Source organism: Rhinolophus ferrumequinum, chromosome 25 (genome assembly GCF_004115265.2).
Source record: "Rhinolophus ferrumequinum isolate MPI-CBG mRhiFer1 chromosome 25, mRhiFer1_v1.p, whole genome shotgun sequence".
Classification (NCBI taxonomy): domain Eukaryota; kingdom Metazoa; phylum Chordata; class Mammalia; order Chiroptera; family Rhinolophidae; genus Rhinolophus; species Rhinolophus ferrumequinum.
Window position 1 is genome coordinate 24,621,722 of NC_046308.1, and position 16,906 is coordinate 24,638,627.

General features: G+C 57.5%; 1 long non-coding RNA gene across 1 annotated transcript; it reads right to left on the reverse strand.

Annotated features, from left to right (window-relative positions):
• Nucleotides 1-2,250: 2,250 nt before the first annotated feature.
• Nucleotides 2,251-16,349, reverse strand: LOC117017632 (uncharacterized). The gene is made up of 3 exons (XR_004422109.1): nucleotides 16,277-16,349; nucleotides 15,839-16,002; nucleotides 2,251-4,715 (listed from the first exon to the last, which is right to left on the reverse strand). It is a non-coding gene; the product is annotated as an uncharacterized LOC117017632 (long non-coding RNA).
• Nucleotides 16,350-16,906: the final 557 nt, after the last annotated feature.

A 16,906-nucleotide genomic window follows, 5' to 3' on the forward strand; every position in this document is an offset into this window, starting at 1 on the left:
CTGTCTGATTCCTTCCCGCTTCATCCTCAGACACGGGTGGGGCAGGGTCCCAGCTTGTCTCCCGACAGTCTCCAGCTCCGGCTGGCACATGGGCACTCTCTCCCCCAGGGCATGCTGGGAGAAGGTCCTCCCTCAAGACCACAGCCCCAGCCTCAGGCACAGGGTATGCGGAATGCTGAGTCCAAAGACGGACATGGCTGTTGGGCCTCCAGGCCCAGGGGTTGTTGGAGGCACCCTCCCTAACCTCAGGGGCCTCGTCTTCCACCTGCACCGACACCGGACACGCCAAGGAGAGCTATGGGGAGGGCTCTGCACTCCATCCCCATTTGTCCAGGGCTGAGGGTGCCCTGACTGCGGTGGTGCCCTTTAGCCCCAACAGAGGAAGCTGAAGACAGGGGAGGCAGGCCCCCTCCTGGTGAGCCTCAGATCCTTCAGGCCGAGGGATGGGCCCAAGGAGACTTGAGGAAGTGTTAGCACAGGGGCTACATGGGGACAAGTGAGCCCTCAGACACGTAGAGAGTGTGCTGCCATCTTAATGTGGGTCTCCCTAAAGGAACCCTGACCTGAGGCTGGGGGTGGGAGCTTGTTTGGGAAGCCATGAGCAGGGGTGAGGGGTGCAGGATATGACCCAGGTATGCCAGGGGGTGGGGTGCTGTGAGCTGCTGGGGCTCGGTCCGATGGGGCCCAGTGGAGTACCACCTTCTGGGGAGATGTGGGGGTAGGGGAGCTCTGGTAGTACCTGCCACACTCAGTAACGGAGAGGGAGCAGGCAGATTCTCGAACCTGCTTGGGGGTGCCCAGCCGTGAGCAGAGAGGAGGTTTGGGCCTTCCAGGAGGGGAGCCTACCCCACCTCATGGGGCCCAAGGAACTAGGATCCGGCTGCCTCCCAGGCAGGCCCAGCTAGCCCGCGGGACCTGGCCCGGAGGAGACGGAGACATGCTTCTCCTGTTGGAGGGGCTCTGCTCAGAACATTTTTATGGGCTGTTAATTGTTATGCTTCCATTTAATTCTGGGTGTCATTCCATGTCAGCCAAGCCCGACAGGCTGGGATTTATGCCTCCAAATTATGGGGCTCAGGCTGTTCAGAGGTAAAACAATTACCCATCAATCAGCCACCAACCGGCTCAGGCTCCGGGCTGGCAGACCCATTAGCGGGTATGGTTGGCCGTGGTCTCAGCAGGACCCCTCGTGGGGCAGGGCCGCCCTCCAGGGCAGGGGCAGGCAGAGCAGCAGTCCCACTTCAGTCAGCCCCGTGCCTGTGTCATGCCTCAGCTTCCTGGGGAGGTGGCCTCCCGCGGGGGAGGAGCCCAAGGTCTGCCCTCGGACTGCACTGGCTTGGGGTCTAGGCCTCCCAGACGTATGCTGTGACTCTGGAGGATGTGACCCTGGGTAGGCTAGGCGCTGTTCCGTGAGGGTGCTGCAGACTCAGCGAGAGTGCAGGCCCCATATCCTGTGCAGGGCCTGGCCAGGCACCATCTCTTGGTCTGGGGCTCCAGCCTGAGGCGACAGTCCGCCCTGATCCGAGCTGGGATGGTGAGCCGTGAGCTCCTCTACTTATCAGCAATGGCTTTGGGCAGATATTCTGTGCCTCAGGTTCCCTCCTGTGACCTCTGAGCATTGGCTCTGGAGTGTAGAGAAGGAAGACTGAAGTGCCCCTGTGAAGGGTGGGCTGCACAGATGCCACTGGCCAAGCCTTGAAGGGCTCTTCGTGGGGAGGCAAGGTGGGCAGTGTCCTAGGAGTTCGGAAGTGTGGGGGGCATGGGAGGTGTAGGCGAAACGGGAGGGTGATACGTGGGGGGAGAGGTGGGGCGTGAGAGGGGTGGGGTGAGGTGGGGGTGAGGTGGCGCGGGCAGGACGGTGGGATCGCTTGGGAGGGCCTGAAGGTCTGGGGGCACCTGGGCTTGCAGAGCAAACCCTGTCCCGTTCTGACACTGGTGTGATTTGGAGTCTAATGAGGTCAAGGCCCCTTAGCCCTTCCCCCAGGAGCCCCCCTCTGCTCCTTTCCCTCTGGGGTCATGGGGGAGGGTGAGACAGCTGACCCGAAGGAACCCCCTTCTCTTCTGGTGAGTGGCTGGCCCCTTGCCACAGCAGTTTTCCCCTCAGCTCCCTGTGGAGCCATCCCCGCCCCTCCCAATGTCCATCCTGGGCCATTCGCCACCTGGTCAAGAGCTATCCACAGCAAGCTGTGGTGGGCTCTCCCCCATGAGCCCAGCACTGCTGGCTACCACAGTGGCCTCTGAGACCTGCCTATAGCCCTTGACAGGAGCACCTCACACTCAGGCCTGCCACCTGTCAGTGCAGACACCCCCTCATCATGTGCAGGACCCACCTAGCTCCTCTGCATCCTGACGTTCTCTTCCTGCACCTGCTGGGAGCCCACATCCCTTGGACCATCCATCACGAAGCAGAAAAACTGGAGGCTGCCCCTGCTGGTACCCACTCTGTGGGCCTGAACTTGGCCCGTATGAGTCTTGTCCCCTGACCCAGCTACTGTGCAGTCAGTGTGCAGTGCCCTGCCTTTGGAGCCCTGAGGCAGTAGCTGACCCTGTAACCCCCTTGCCCTGGCCTTCTGCTGGGGTCCACCAGGGCCTGTGCCTCCCTCATGGACCAGGTGCCATCCCCAGGCTCTCAGTTTTGTCAGGGCTTTGGGACTCCACTGTGGAGAGACCCTTGACCTGCCCACCTGGCCCAGTCTCCTTGGCAGTGCCCTGGGCTCACCCTCAGCAGCCACTGCAGCCTGGTGACCCATTGCTCTGGATTTCCTCCTGGGTCCAGGACACACCGGAGCTGGCAACGTGTCTGCATTGGGTCACTCGAGAGAACCTGTTGATTTGGCCTTTTGTCTTCCTGGACTGCAAAGGGTGACTAATAGGGGTGGGCATGTGGGGGTTCAGTCACATAGCCTGGAAGTCACTTGGCCCGGTGTCACTGGGTGACCTCCTGGAGTTGGATCCTTCCAGGGGTCACAGGGTCAGTTCCTCCCAGGGGTCTGGGGGTCCTGTTCTCCTGGGGACCTGAAGCAAGCCACTAGCTTCAGCGTCGTCACTGGCAGAATCGGTTTAGCAACAGAATCTCCAACGTTTCGTATTGAAATCCTTCATTCCGGAAAGAAAAAGGCCCATTTTTTTCCTCAGCCCTGTTATCACAGTTGAGTACTGTCTTATGTTCTAATGAGTGGTGCCGCTGGCCCCGGTGACCCCATGGCCGCCTTCACTGGGTCTGACAGCGACGAGGCAGAATCAGAGGCCCAGTGTCATCTCATATCCATTACGCCTCCTGGTCAGTGCCAGGCTGTTAATTTGGTTTTCTATGCTGGATGCCTGTGCTGGTGGCCCAGACCCTCCGGGTGCGTTAACCTCAGGGATAAGGGGTACAGACCCTCCCTCGTGGCTCCTTCCACACTGAGGCTGAGGGGCCAGCAGGGTGACCCGCTGGCTGACTCTATAGGCTGGAGCTTGGCATTGGCATTGGGAGAATCTCTCTCAAACCAGCTGCTGAAGTCTCCTTCGGTGGTTGTGGCTTTGATTCTCGAGCCACGTGGGCTGCTCTGGGCTTCATGTACAAGGGTGGGGAGGGCCAGGACCAGGAAGGTTTATGGCCCCCTCCCCTGCCCCCAGCTGTGTAGCCAGATGTTTGCCGTGGGGTGGGGGGTGACTGTGGGTTGCGCCCTCTAGCTCTCAGCCAGGAGGCCAGCTGGCCCCGTCACATGGATGGGAGCTTACCCTCCCCAGGGTGGGTGGTGCTGGGGAGGTCAGCCCCAGGGCCCCCACAACACCCCCTGCTGACCATGCCTGACTTAGCCTGCCTGATGCCCATGCCCGGTGGGGCTGCTTGGTCTCTCCCTGCCACGCTTGGGCAACCACACTGGCATTCGGAGCCTGGGGAGCCTCTGACAGCTCTTGCTCTGCTGGCTGAGGAAGTGCATCCAGCCTGTTTGGAAATGTCAGGCCGGTGAGGCACAGGCACTGCCCTCACTCCACCCCCCCCACCACTGCATGATGCTGGAAACAGGCTTTGGCCCCAGCAATGGAACCAGGCCAACACTGCCAAACAGGGAAGGGCTCCTTGGGAGTCCTGCTCCCCTTGGGGAGAGGCAGAGGAGACCAGCCCCCAGTGGGGATGCTCTTTGACGAGCGCCTGTCCAGGCTGGCTTTGCAGCCCTGGTGGACTGGTCAAAGAGGGAGAGCGACGGTGCATTTTCCTGGGGCCCTAGCTGACAGCAGTCACCATGCTCCCCAAGAGTGAATTATGTCAGGCTGGAAGGGTGGTGGAAGGCCTGGTGGCCCAATGCACCTCAGTCTACCCACCTGCTCCACAGGCTGAGAATGTCTGTCTTGTATGTGATGGTCAGGCTGGCCCAGCGATGTCTGAGAGCCGTGCATTTTCCACTCCCTCAGGTCTGGCCACTGCGAAATGAGCTCAGCTCTACCCCCATACAACCCTGGGCACATGCCCCTGCGCCTGGTCTGCTAAGGGGGCACGCACACCTCCTGGCAGGTACCTCACTGTGCTGTTTCTACATCCTTGAGTTTGCATAGGATGAGTACAAGGACGTGGGCAATGTCTACCCATACCACCCACCTCCCGAGCTGGTCCAGGCGTTGCCCAAAGTCAGACTCGAGGGTTCCCCAGGGCTGTAACTGGTTCAGAGGTGCACTGAGCATGGTCCAGGGTCCACAGTTGGGGCCCTGGGGGCCTCCGCTGGGAACTGACCCTAAGGAGAAAACAGAAATGCAGACACGTCACGATGCTTCCTCTGCAGGCTCATTTATGGCACAAAGTTTTAGACAACCCAAATATACGACCAGAGAAAGACAGCTCCACGAATGATGGAACACAGGCAGCCACTAATCCGGTTTCTGGAGAATCTCTGAAGGTGGCTGCGTGAGGTCTTGTTCACAGAAAGGCAGGACCCAAACTCGAGTGCAGCTGGGGCACGAGAGGCTCGTGGGTCTGGCCCAGTAGAGATGGAAGAGAAGTCCACGCCGAGAGGGGCAGGTAGTAGGATGAACGTCCTAGTTTCTCTATCAGAATTATTATGTTCTGATTTCCATGAAAGTGTGCTTCCTTTTGTAATAAGAAAAGTTGAGGCTGTACAGGTCAGGAAGCTCCTCCACTCCTAGGGCCCAACCCCACTGGGGCCCCAACTGCAGAGCCCAAGCGTCCCCAGGCCTCTGGCCACCACCAGACCTGGCCCCTCTGTGTTTGCCGGAAGCCTTGCCCCATGCCAGCTTAGGGAAGCTGGTCCCGCTGGGTGGGGGCACATGTCCTGCCAAGAGCCATCTGTCCCCACTGTGCACCAGGCTCCCCAGGCAGGCTCCCCTGCCAGGGACTTCAAAACAGCCACCTGTCTCTGCCTCACCAACCCTGAGCCCTCTTGGGGCCAGGGGCTTCCCAGAGCCCTGCACAGAGGGATCAGCTATACTGGACCTGGCCACCCCACAGCATGGTCCATACCGCCATTGGGAAGCGAAAAATTTGCTGCTTTCCTTCCCACCATGCCTGGCCCACCACAGACCCAGCACCGCTGGAGCCTTTCAGGCTTTCATCTGAATATCTGCCCAGGCAGACACCCTGTGGCAGATACCTTCACAGGCCTGAGGTGTGTCGGGGTTGGGTCCTGGGTTCAAATTTTGGCTCTTCCACTTTCGGGGCCTCATGTCCTTGTCTGTTGGGGGCTGGCAGTGCCATGCTGGCAAGGGCCTATGAGCTTTCCCTGAGTGAGCATGTGAGGACAGTCCCTAGGGCGCAGCCTGTGAGTGTGTCCAGGAAAAGGGGGCCTGGAGTCCCTGGCATGTATGGGGTCCCTGGGGTCCCAGGAGGCCTTCTAGGTGGTGAAGAAGAAGCCCTCTGCCATGCCAGGCCCAGCAAGGCCATCTGGTCACCCTGGGTTGGCAGGAGGGGGCATTTTAGGGCTGATGAGGCTGAGATTGGCCCTCCAGTTTTGGTCACCAGCCAGGTTGTCTCTGACGCCTGTCCATAAGCTCTTGTCACGGAGCTCATTTAGGCTAATTTGAGGGGTTAGTAAACTGCCTGCTGAAACACTCATGTCCTCGTCCTGACCCCTCACCACCGGGGGCTGTTAGGGGAGACTACAACTGCAAATGTCAGAGCCAACGACTAAGCCCCACAGGACTGGGTCTCGTCCTCCTCCCTGTGACGGGTCCCCACAAGCCCCCATGGCCACCACACCCACCCCGAACATGGATGCAGCCTTCTGTCCAGCGCTGGCATTATGGGATGGAACTGGCATCATGGCGACAGGAGGCTTTTGGGGTGGGTGAGGGCTCAGGGAGGAGGTGCTGGCTTTGAGCTTGGCATCCTCCCTCAGCTGTGGGGACTCCCTAGCGTGGCCCTTGGGACTCACAGCTGTGTCTGGTTTCATGCCCCCTGATGTCCCAAGGCTGGGTGGGTGGCAGTCCCAGGGGCCTAACAAGCTGAAAGGCCCTTCAGGGAACCCTGAGGCTTGGGGCTGAACCTGAGGGGGTAGGAATCCCTATGGAGTGCTTGGGGACACCCCAGAGGCTCAGGTGGCTCACAGACTGGCAGCTCCATTGCATTCTAGGTTCAAGTCCCGGGAGCACCTCAAAAACCACATACGCCATACTGACAGGTTGCCAGTTGTGTCGCCACATTGACATGTTTGAGCAGCACACAGTGGCAAGGGCCAATCAGCCAATATTCTCAGGCTCCCATGTGCTCAGGGCTGGAGTGGGGAGGGTTGGCCTTGATGCCCCTGGAGGCTCCCCCGACCCTAGGATTTACCCCTGAGCCCTGGACCTCAGGCACAGGGACTGCCCTGCCTTCCTGGCCTCCTAGGCAGGGTACTTTGCACAGTCTCAGCTTGGCTGTCGCCTCAGATCGAACCCTCCCAAGGATGGAGCTGGCCACCTCGGAAGCGACTCCTTGCAGCTTCATAGGACTTCCACCCAGCGATCTCTGTGTAGCGCTTCTCGAGGAGCAGCCCCCTCTGGGCCGGCTTCCTCCCTGTTACACAGGGATGGAAGCTGCCTCGCAGGACAAGGGCTGGGGACAGAGGTGCACTGGCCGGGGTGGTCAGAGTGGCCAACTCTCCCTTACCCTCGGTGACTCTGACCTGTCTCTTCAGCCTGGCAGGTTCCAGGGCCACTCCCAGCTTTCCCCCACCTCCCGACATCCCCCAGACTGCCCTCTGGCCACTGCACTGCCTCAGTTTCCAATACTGCTTGTGCTTTAGTCGCCATGTCTGCTCCCACCCTTCCCTCTACCCAGTGTTTCCTCCCCCACACCTCTGCCTGCTGTCAGCTCCCCTGTCCTGAAAGCCCCATTGCAAATCCCTTTCCTTCCAGAAGGAGATGGGTGTGAGCTCTACAGCCTCTGAGGCATGGATCAGGCCTCACCACACAGGCAGCTTTATCCTATGACCCTGCTGGGCAGGTTGGGTCCCAGAACTGGGAGGCAACAGCTTCTTAGAGACCTTTCAACACGTCCTCCATGGCTCAGGACGCCCAGGAGTCCCTGGGGGAGGTTTGCCTCCCTCAGCAACCCCTGCCAGGCCCAGGAGATGCAGGGCCCAGCAAGCAGGGAACCAGAGTCTGTGTTTTGTCTACGAAGCCTTCTCTAAGCACTTTCTCTAGTTCCCTTTATGGCTCAACAGCAGATGTCCAGATAGAGGGTCAGCCAAGGTGATGCCGCAGGGAGCGCGCAGCTGAGGGCTGACCCGGGGTGGGCCGACCTCTCTCTTTCAGGCCCTGGGTAGCTAAGCTGAGTGACGCTATAGCTCCTGGCCTGTATCAGTGGAGCCATGGGCAGCCCTGTATGTCCTGTGGCTTTGCTGGTACAACAGAAAGAACAGAAGATATCATCGGGGTGGGAATCATTTTACTGTCGGAGTGAAGCTGGATTTGTTAGTGTATGCATCAACGAGGACTAGTGTGATTTGTCGGGGAAGGAGGCCTATCCGCCTGTCCGCCCCACAGACTCCTCCAGATCCAGGGTGGAGCCAGGGGAGAAAGCGTCCCCAGGAAAACCCTGCGGGACTTCTCAGTGCCTTGAGCATCTCAGGTGTAGGGCAGTCTGACAGGCAGGTAGCCTGCATGGGGATGTCGTCCTGCTCTACTCACGGTCTTGTGCAGGGGATTAGGGTGAGGCTGGGGCTGCCCAGGAACCGAGGGCCTGGGGCAAACACTAAGAAGTGGGAATCTCTGTCCCCAGATGTCGCCTCTGAACTGGGGCGGAGATTCTGTCCTTTCATGTCCCCACTAGACATCACTCACAGTAGATGCCCCATTAATGTTGCATTGAATAAAGGAAGAGCTTCCTGACTCTTGGGTGGAGGCGCTTTCCCTGGAGGTGGGAGAGCCACATCCTCTGAGATGTGACCGGGATCATAATTGAGGAGTGACCGGGACGAGTGCCCCTCTCAGCTCTGCAGGGAGCTGGAGCTGCCGGGGAAGGGCTCCAGCTTCTGCAGGTCATGGGCCTCGTGGGATTTCATAACATGTTTTGTTTTCCTTGTTTGTGCGGATACCTTCTATTTGCCGTCTTCAATGCTTGTTTTCCATTTCCAGTGTGCTATAAGATTTCCTTTCAAAATATAATCATTTAAGTAAAAAACAATCCATTTGCAGAAAACCCTCTAGTAAACAATAGTTGAACAGGTGGGCAGACGCAGGATGGAGCGGAGTTTGGGCCTCAGAGAGGCGGGTGTGGGGCTGGGGCCAGGCTGGAGGGTATGTGGGAGGGGAGAGGAGTAGGGAAAGGGGATCCCCCCTGCTTGTTACCCAGACCAGCAGCCCCCTTGGCTGCTGTCCTAAGGCCGAGGTTGCTGTTGGCTGCTAGAATGCAGAAGTGGCCACAGCCATGCTTGTCCAGCCTTGGGCTCCCAGGGTCCCCTGGTCTCACGTCCACTTATGCCCTTGAACCTGTGTCCAGCTGTGCTTTTGGTTTGCCTGTTAAGCTTTATTCATCAGAAAGGTGGCAGGGAATGGAGGGTCTTGGGGAGAGCCAGCAGGGGGCTGCACCTGGAGCCCACCTCAGTCCACACAATAGCACACAGGTGATAACAAGGGGCAGCAGTCTTGGGCTGCCTCCCCCCACACACCCTCTTCACAGAAGGTAAACTGAGGCCCAGAGTGTCACCCCTTTCCTGCATGGCTGGGTGAAGAATAGGCCCTGAGCTCTTTGCCCTTTCACAAGAGCTGACACAGCTGTGCCCAGAGAAGGTGTGTGGATGTCTGACTGCTGGCATCCCAGAGGCCTGGGTGCCTCCCTCAGCCTTCTGTGTTGGGACTTCGTGGCAGTCGCCCTATTCTTCTGACACCTTTCCTGACGCATGGAGTAGAGCGGGAGAGTCAGTGAGCGAAGTGGGAGGACTGGCTGGGGTCCCACATGAGGACTGTCTGTGGCTGGAGGTCACGTTCTCTGCCTGGTGAACCCCCATGGGCCGGGTCCAGCATGGACACTCTCAAGGGGCTGGACACCCCAAGTAGGCAGAAAGAAGGGGGGTACAGACTCTAGCACAGAAGGGATTGCTCAGGACCTGCCGGTGCACCTCCCTCCCACTTCCAGAGAGACCCATCCTCTACCTGTCCTCTGCCATGGTGGACGCTTGGGTCCCGGGGCCTCCCAGCGTGCTCTGGAGTGGGGTGCCACGTCTCAGGCCATCCCGGCTGTGCCCCCAGCCCCTGCCAACGTGGTGTCAGGATCGGTGGCTTTTGGGAGGAATTCCCTAAACGCAGTTGTATTAATCTGGAAAGCTGAAATGTTTGGGGCACTAGCAATAGCGCGTTAGTGGTGGTGGGCCTGCAGGCAGTGGAGCAAGAGATCTGTCCCCAAGGACAGCACAGGAGGAGGGGTTTGGCACTGACATGGAAGGAGGTGGCATGTGAAGGGCACGGCCTCGTGCCTTGGTTGAGATTGAACCCAGCTACAGAGCAGTTGGTCTGCCAGGCTCTGGCCTCTTCCCTGACTTTCATTCTACATTAAAGATCGATCCGGGATCAGGGAAATGCAGGAAGTGGCCACACCTACTGAGAAGTATTAGCAGTTCTCAGAGGCTGCTCCTCCTCCTCCAGGAGGCCTCCCAGAGATGGTTCCAGACGCAGGCCTCCAGGCTGGTCTGCCCCTCGCTTGCCCTGGAGACTGGGCCAGTCAGATAGCCCTCCGAGCCCATGTCTGGCCTTGAACAGGTTTCTGTTTGGACCAGGACCACTCCTCTGTGGTCAGGCTGTCCTTCGTGTCCTTGCCCCAGGCTGCTCGATTCCTCTGCCCCCTCACCCTGTGACCGCCTCGCAGGTGTGCACCGTCTCCCTCCCTGAGCCTCTCTGGGCATCTTGCAGAGGAGGAAACGGAGGCTGTGAGGCAACGGCACCTGCACAGGCCACGCAACCTCCGGGGCCACCTTCGGGTTTGCACTGGCAGCCATGTCCCGGGAAGCTGGCTTTTCCAGGGGCAGCTCCTCCAAATGGTGACATGTGGGGCATGTGGCTGGGCCCTCCTTGACCCTGGGATGAAGAGCAGGGAGGCGAGGGGGCGGGGTGCGCGTGAACGCAGACCCTCCCCAGGGGTGGGCTTGCGTGGGGTGGCCTGTGGCCAGTGCTGCTGCTGAGAAGCCTGGTGTCACCTTTGCTGGGAAGAGATCTCTCTGTCCCATGCCTTGGCTGTGGTGCCCAGCGGCCTCCCGGGCAGGGCCTGGGTGAAGGTCTTCTTGGGCTGGGAGTGCCCACCACTCAGGCTCTGCGCACTTGCTGCCTCCTCCAGCTGCGCCTCTCCCCACTCAGGACCTCTCTCCTTGTGACTGACCACTGATTCTAGGCCTAAAGGGTTCTTCTCTGCGAGCAAGTGTTTCGTGAGCTGGCCTCCTGCACTTCTTAACCAGCACTTGTTTGACTCCATCTGTGGGGCAGGACCTGGAATCCCCTGAAACAAATTTCTTGTTACTGTTAGGACCAGAGGCTGCCTGCGCTTCCATCACCTTGATGGCCCAGAGCTACCTGTCCTGTCTCTCTGGGCCATTGTGGGGTCTCCGTCTGTCTTTTTCCTGAGCCTTGGGTTGCGGCATTCCCAGAGGCGGCAGCCACGTTGGAGTAGTTTCCCTCGCAGCAGTGGTGAGCTGGAAGTCTCTCCCCAATTCCAAGCTCAGTGAGGGGAGCGTTTACACCCTGGAAACTGGCAAATGCTCCAAATCAGAGCGCCTTGGCTTGTCCCCAGCCGATTATGAAACAGGCACCAGCTCCTCATGGCCTCGGGAAGCTTCCTTCCATACTGGCCAGGCTCAGAGCTCTCCAGAGACCAGGCTAACCCATGAAGGAGCCCATGGGTCAAGCCTAGCCCTCTGCTGCGGTATGGCGAACTCTGCAGAGTGGATGCTTTACTTACTTGCCCAGTGTGACAACTGCTGGCCCATAGACGAGATAAGTGCCCGCGCAAGTGCCCTGTGTGAATGGGAAGGTGCCCGCTGCGCTGGCATCTGGGGATGCTGCAGAAAGCCTGCCTACCCTGCTCACACTGCCTCCCAACCCCACTGGGGCTTTCACAGAAAGTGAATTCTGGGAGAGAGGGGCTTCCACTGGGGAAAATTAACCGTGGATTGCCCTGGTTCCTGGGAAGCTCACCAAAACAAGCCAACAGCCCCCAAGGAACAAGATACTTGGGATGTGGGAAGTCACCACCAGATCCTGTGTCTGCACCGAAGGCAGGTTGTCCCTGGGTGGGGCAGGGCATTCACTGAGGTCGGTGAGACCTGAGGTGGGGCAGGGCTTCACTCTCAGGCTGCTTTTCCTCCATTCATCAACCTGCAGTTCCCCAACCCCATCCTTTGAAGCTGCAATAAATATTGATTCGGGTAAATCGATGTGTTTCCGAGGACCTGGGTCGATAGCAGTTACAAGGACCAGGGCAAAGTCATCCACGTGTCAACTCCAGCGTTGCTAAAATCCTGGCCGAAAAAGTACTGGCCACATAGCCAGGGGGACAGCACCAACGGCTGGGTCAACCTGAGGGTCAAACAGACACTAGCCACTTGTCCTCACCTGGTCACAGCTGAGGGGGATTGACAGGTAGCATCCCGCTCTCCCTCCCCATGCCTGCCTGGGCCTGCTGAGTGCCAAACTCCCAGCTCAAATGATGCTACCTACGCTACCTCATTCCCTTGTGGATGTCTCGTGAGTAGCCGAGCAGGTCTGTGCCTGGTGGCTATGGGTCCAGGTCAGAGCAAAGGACTCTGACAAAACGCTTCCCTTGGGGCTCTCCCTGTAGCCCCTGTTCTCCTTCCCCTGGTGGCATGGCCCTGAGATAGGAAGCTCACCACCCCCTAAGCTGTCTCTCCCATTTCTGCCCCCAGCAGCTCCTCACCCTGGCTCCCAGGACACAGAGGTGGTACCTTTCCCAAATGAACATTCCAGGAGGCAGTCTCTGCCTGCTCAAGGTCACTCTGGCTGTTTTCGCCCAGCTCGGTCACTGCCACCTGCTCTGTCTCCTCCAGCTCCCTGATCACTTTCTCCCAGAATCAAATCTGAATCCCTGACTTTCCCATGGGGTCCCCCTGGACTCCACTGTCCCTCGGCACATTTGCAGATGCTGCTCCCTCTGCCTGGAGCTCTCATCCTCCCTTCTCTGTCCACCCATATGACACCCCCTTTCCCAGTCCTTCCTGTGAGCTCCCACCTACTGGAACTGTCCTCCTTAGAGGGCGAGGCTGGGACTGGGGACTCTTAGAGGATGTCCTCTGAGTCTCGTGGGGGAGGCTGGGCAGGATGTGCTCCAGAGATGGACATCTGGGTGGTGGGTGCCTGCCCTTACCTGTCTATTTCATGGACATTCCTTCCCTCCTTCCACCCAACCTATCCCTGTTGGTCTCCCCCTTCTTCAACCATTTCTCATGTCTTCAGCCCCTTCTGTTTCTCTTCCTTCTCCTCGAACTTCAAGGACAGGTCTGTGTTTATGTATGGGGCTGCTTTATGTATGAGAATTTGGGAAATGCAGATGTGATGTTTCTAGCTAATAGCTCCAAATCACTCGTGCAGCCCCATTAGTGGGCAAACCGGCCTGTGTACATTATGCACTGCCTAAGTGGGAGCAGAGGCAGCGGTTTTATGACCCCATAAAACTTTGGAAGTTTATTGCTATTGAACAAACATGTAATCCGATGCTTCAAGTTCAATATATGTAGCCAATGGCATCCAGAGCCAGCTGTGGCTGTGGCTCCCATGGTTGAGCTGGGTGGCCGCACAAGCTGAGCCACTGAGATATCCAGGGGCTTTGGGGCTGATTGGTGATTGATTGGCTGCAGGACAGGGGCAAGATTTATGGTGGCCACGCTGGGCCTGTCCTTCTGCATATTGAACAGCCAGAGGGTGAGCAGAGAGGAGGGGCAGCCACCTGGAACCAGGGCTCTTGGCAGAGGGTTGGCTCACAGCCCCGGGGCAAGGGGTTGGTCTGGGGGTGCTGAGGCAGAAGCTGCAGCAAAGGGAGCATGTGCTTCCTGGGAAGGTGGGCCCGGCAGAGCTCCTGGCAGGGAGGGGCAAAGGGACAGACTAGGGGAGAGGTCAGTGGCTGCAGCTTACGTACAAGAAACATGCACCTAACCCTCCATCCATCCATCTATTCACCTGATCATTTACCAGCCTATCTATCCATCCATCCATCCATCCATCCATCCATCTATCCATTCATCCATCCATCTATCCATCCATCCATCCATCCCTCATTTGTTCACCTGTCTACCCACCTATTCATCCACCCACTCATCCCTCCGCACTCCTGTTTATCCATCCATCTATCCACATAATCATCCATCCATCCAGCCAGCCATCCATCCATCCTTCCTTCCTTCCTTTCATTCATCCACCCACTGATTCACCCACTCAGCCATCTCTCCATACCCCATCTGTCCATCTACCCATCCACTCATCCATCTATCATCCACCCATCCACTTACCTATCCACACACCTGTCCATCCACTTATTCATTCATCTCTCCATTCATTTACCCATCTGTCCATGCAGCCACTGGTCCACCCACTCACTCATCTACCCACCCATTGGACCATCTACTTGTCTGTCTCTTTACCCATTCATTTACTCTCCATCCACCTGCCTACCTGTCCTTTCATCCTTCCCCCCAGAGCTCCCCCTCATTCAGGGACAGGGCTGTCCGTCCACTCCTCAGAGATGACCTGAGCCTGAGAAGGCCTCAATGACTACATCACCACACAGAAGATGCTGACATTGTTACTTTGGTCTTCCCAGGGCACCCAAGCCCTTTGGCCCTAGACTTTATCCTCTAGGAATCCCTTCCTTATGTCTGTATATGTTATATATTTATTCTAAATAATGGAGAGTTCCATGACTAACGATGGTTTATTTCTCTCCATTCTTGCTCTGTGCACATACTCTTCCAAGTTCATATGTGACTTGGCTGTTCTGCATTTTCACTTTGAATTGTTGGATATTGTAGCTGTTTCCACCTTTTCTGCAGCCAAAAGTAATGCTGTGGCCACACCTGAGCCCACATAGCTGGGTCTGCCTGTCTGAATCAGATGCCATCAGCACAGATCACAGGAAAGGCTCAGCGTCTCATGACTCAGGACTCTGCAAATGAGGCCCACTGACCCCACCCTCAGTGGACAAGAGACTTCCTTGATATCGGGCTGGAGGGCTGAGGCGTTCAATGGGGCTCACGTCTGGGGAAAGCAGATGCCCCAATTTTCATTTCTCATGACATCAGGGTGTTGCTTTGTCAGCAGTTAATGCACGTCCTTGGTGTTTTGGCTTTGGATAGGCTCGTGCTTGTTGATGGGATTAATTTTTTTGTCACGTTAGTGTCAAAAATCCACCCGACTCATTTTTTGCCTTTTCACTGTATGGTTTCTTCTGAGCCACCTGAGAGTTGAGCTTTCACACAATCAAATTGTACTCATCTTTGCCTTTGTTCTTAGAAAGTTCTTTCCCATGGGGAATTTGGTCAATATTTGCCTCTGTTTATGTCTAGTTCTTTTCAGTGGCTTCAGTTCTTTTCTGTCAGCACTACCTTATCTTCCAGCCCACATTTGTGGGCCCCATGCTCTGATCAAGAGGATCCCGTGGGATCCCTCCCTCCCTCCCTTCCTCCCTTCCCACATGAACTTTTCTCAATAGCCTTCAGGTTGTAGCTACTGAGGAGACAGACCTGACAGCACAGATGTGCAAAGCACAGAAAGAAGGTGTGGAGTCAGGGCTGATCACGGAGAAGTTGGAGACGGGGGCTGCAGGAGAGGGTGGCAGAGTGAGCTAGAGATGCCAGAAAACTCTTGGAGGGATGGCCGACATGGGATGGGTAGGTGTGGGGACAGAGCCCCAGAAAGCAGTTTCCAGGCTCTCGGCCTCATGTGGAAAGGTGCTGGCTCAGATAGTAAATGGCCATCAGCTGTGGCTGGTTGGCCGTCAGCTGTAGCCATTGAGCCATTGGCCACTAATATAACTGCTGTGGCTACGGAGGGAAGTCGAGGAGAGAGGAGGAGAGAGGAGGAGACTGAAGGAGAGTGGAGGAGAGTGGAGGAGAGTCGGTCGGTTGGCAGCAAAGCGGACAGCAGGTCGCACGTCGTGTAAACCCAGTGAGACCATAGTGGTATGACTTCCCTACCTATGGCTCCGTGGGTGTTCCTTTTTGGCCTAGCCATATCCTGCGTTCTTGTGTGGGGAGTGGGACCAGAGACCCCGCCGGACACCCTGCGTGACAGTAGGACTCATCCAGATTGTGGGGGTTGGATGGTGTTCTGTAGAGGCCCACTTTGTCCCTGTGTCAGGCATTCAGAACACTGGAGCAGGGGGACGCAGGAGAAGGAAGGGGGGATGCTGGGATGCTGGCATCGCACTCACCTCTGCCCACTTTCACGAAGACCCCAGGGCTTCTTAGGACGAGGCCCCACCGTTGGCTGCACCCACTGGAGACACGACTAGGTGGGCTCCAGCTCTGAGTATCCTGATTGGAACCCTGACTCTGCCACTCATGTGAGATGCCGGCCAAGTCTTCATTACTGCTCCTGTAAAGTGAGATGATCAATCATTGGGGTAACACGTGTGACTTGCCCGGTGCAGAGCCCGGTGCATAGGAAGGAGGCACTCTGGAATGTTCCAGAAATATTTCCTCCCACCAAGGACTTCTTGGGCCTCTTTGTCATAGGCTCTGAGTCCCTGGCCTCTGACCCATGTGCTGCAGCCCCTCTGGACCCCTTGGGCTGGCCGAGCTCCCTTGGGATAGTGCTGGGGTGGGCAAGGTGGGGTCTCGGTGGTCAGGTCTGTGTCCTAAGGTCTCACCTAGAAGCACGTCCTCAAAGTGTCCGGGTGGGTTTCTCGGCTTTAGGCCTCCCATGTGCACTGAGGCTCGATTCCTCACCCTCAAAGGACAATTGAGTCAGGGGGGGTCAATATAATGAAGTGGACAGAACATAAGTTTGTGCTCTGAGAGGCCAGGCAGGCACTCTCTCCTCCAGGGCCCAGGACGTTCTCCTGAAATGAACCTGTCATCAGCTCATCTTTCCCTTCAAGCAGCAGAACCGTAAGACCTTATCGGCACCAGAGTCCTCCTCCCACATCGTAACTCATCTCGAGGCAGCTCAGCACCCAGTGTCTGCGTTTCCTGTCAAAGCCGACCTTGTTGAGCCATGAGGGTTTTGGGGGGCGGGAGTGGGGGTATGTGGAGGCACAGAAGGAGGGAGGCCCTGTTCCTGTCCCTGGCCGATGAGAGAGGCCCACGGGGGTGCCCAGGGGTGGGGGAGCCTGACAGACTAGCTGGAACCAGTGTGCTCAGCTGATGAGTATGGCCTGCTATACCCCTTCTGAAGGCGATACTACAAGAGAAAGCAATGTCCAAAGAGAACAGAATGGGGGAAAGGCCCCCTGAGTTAGCTCCCATCCTGGGACCCACAAGGGAGTCTTCCTGGGGAC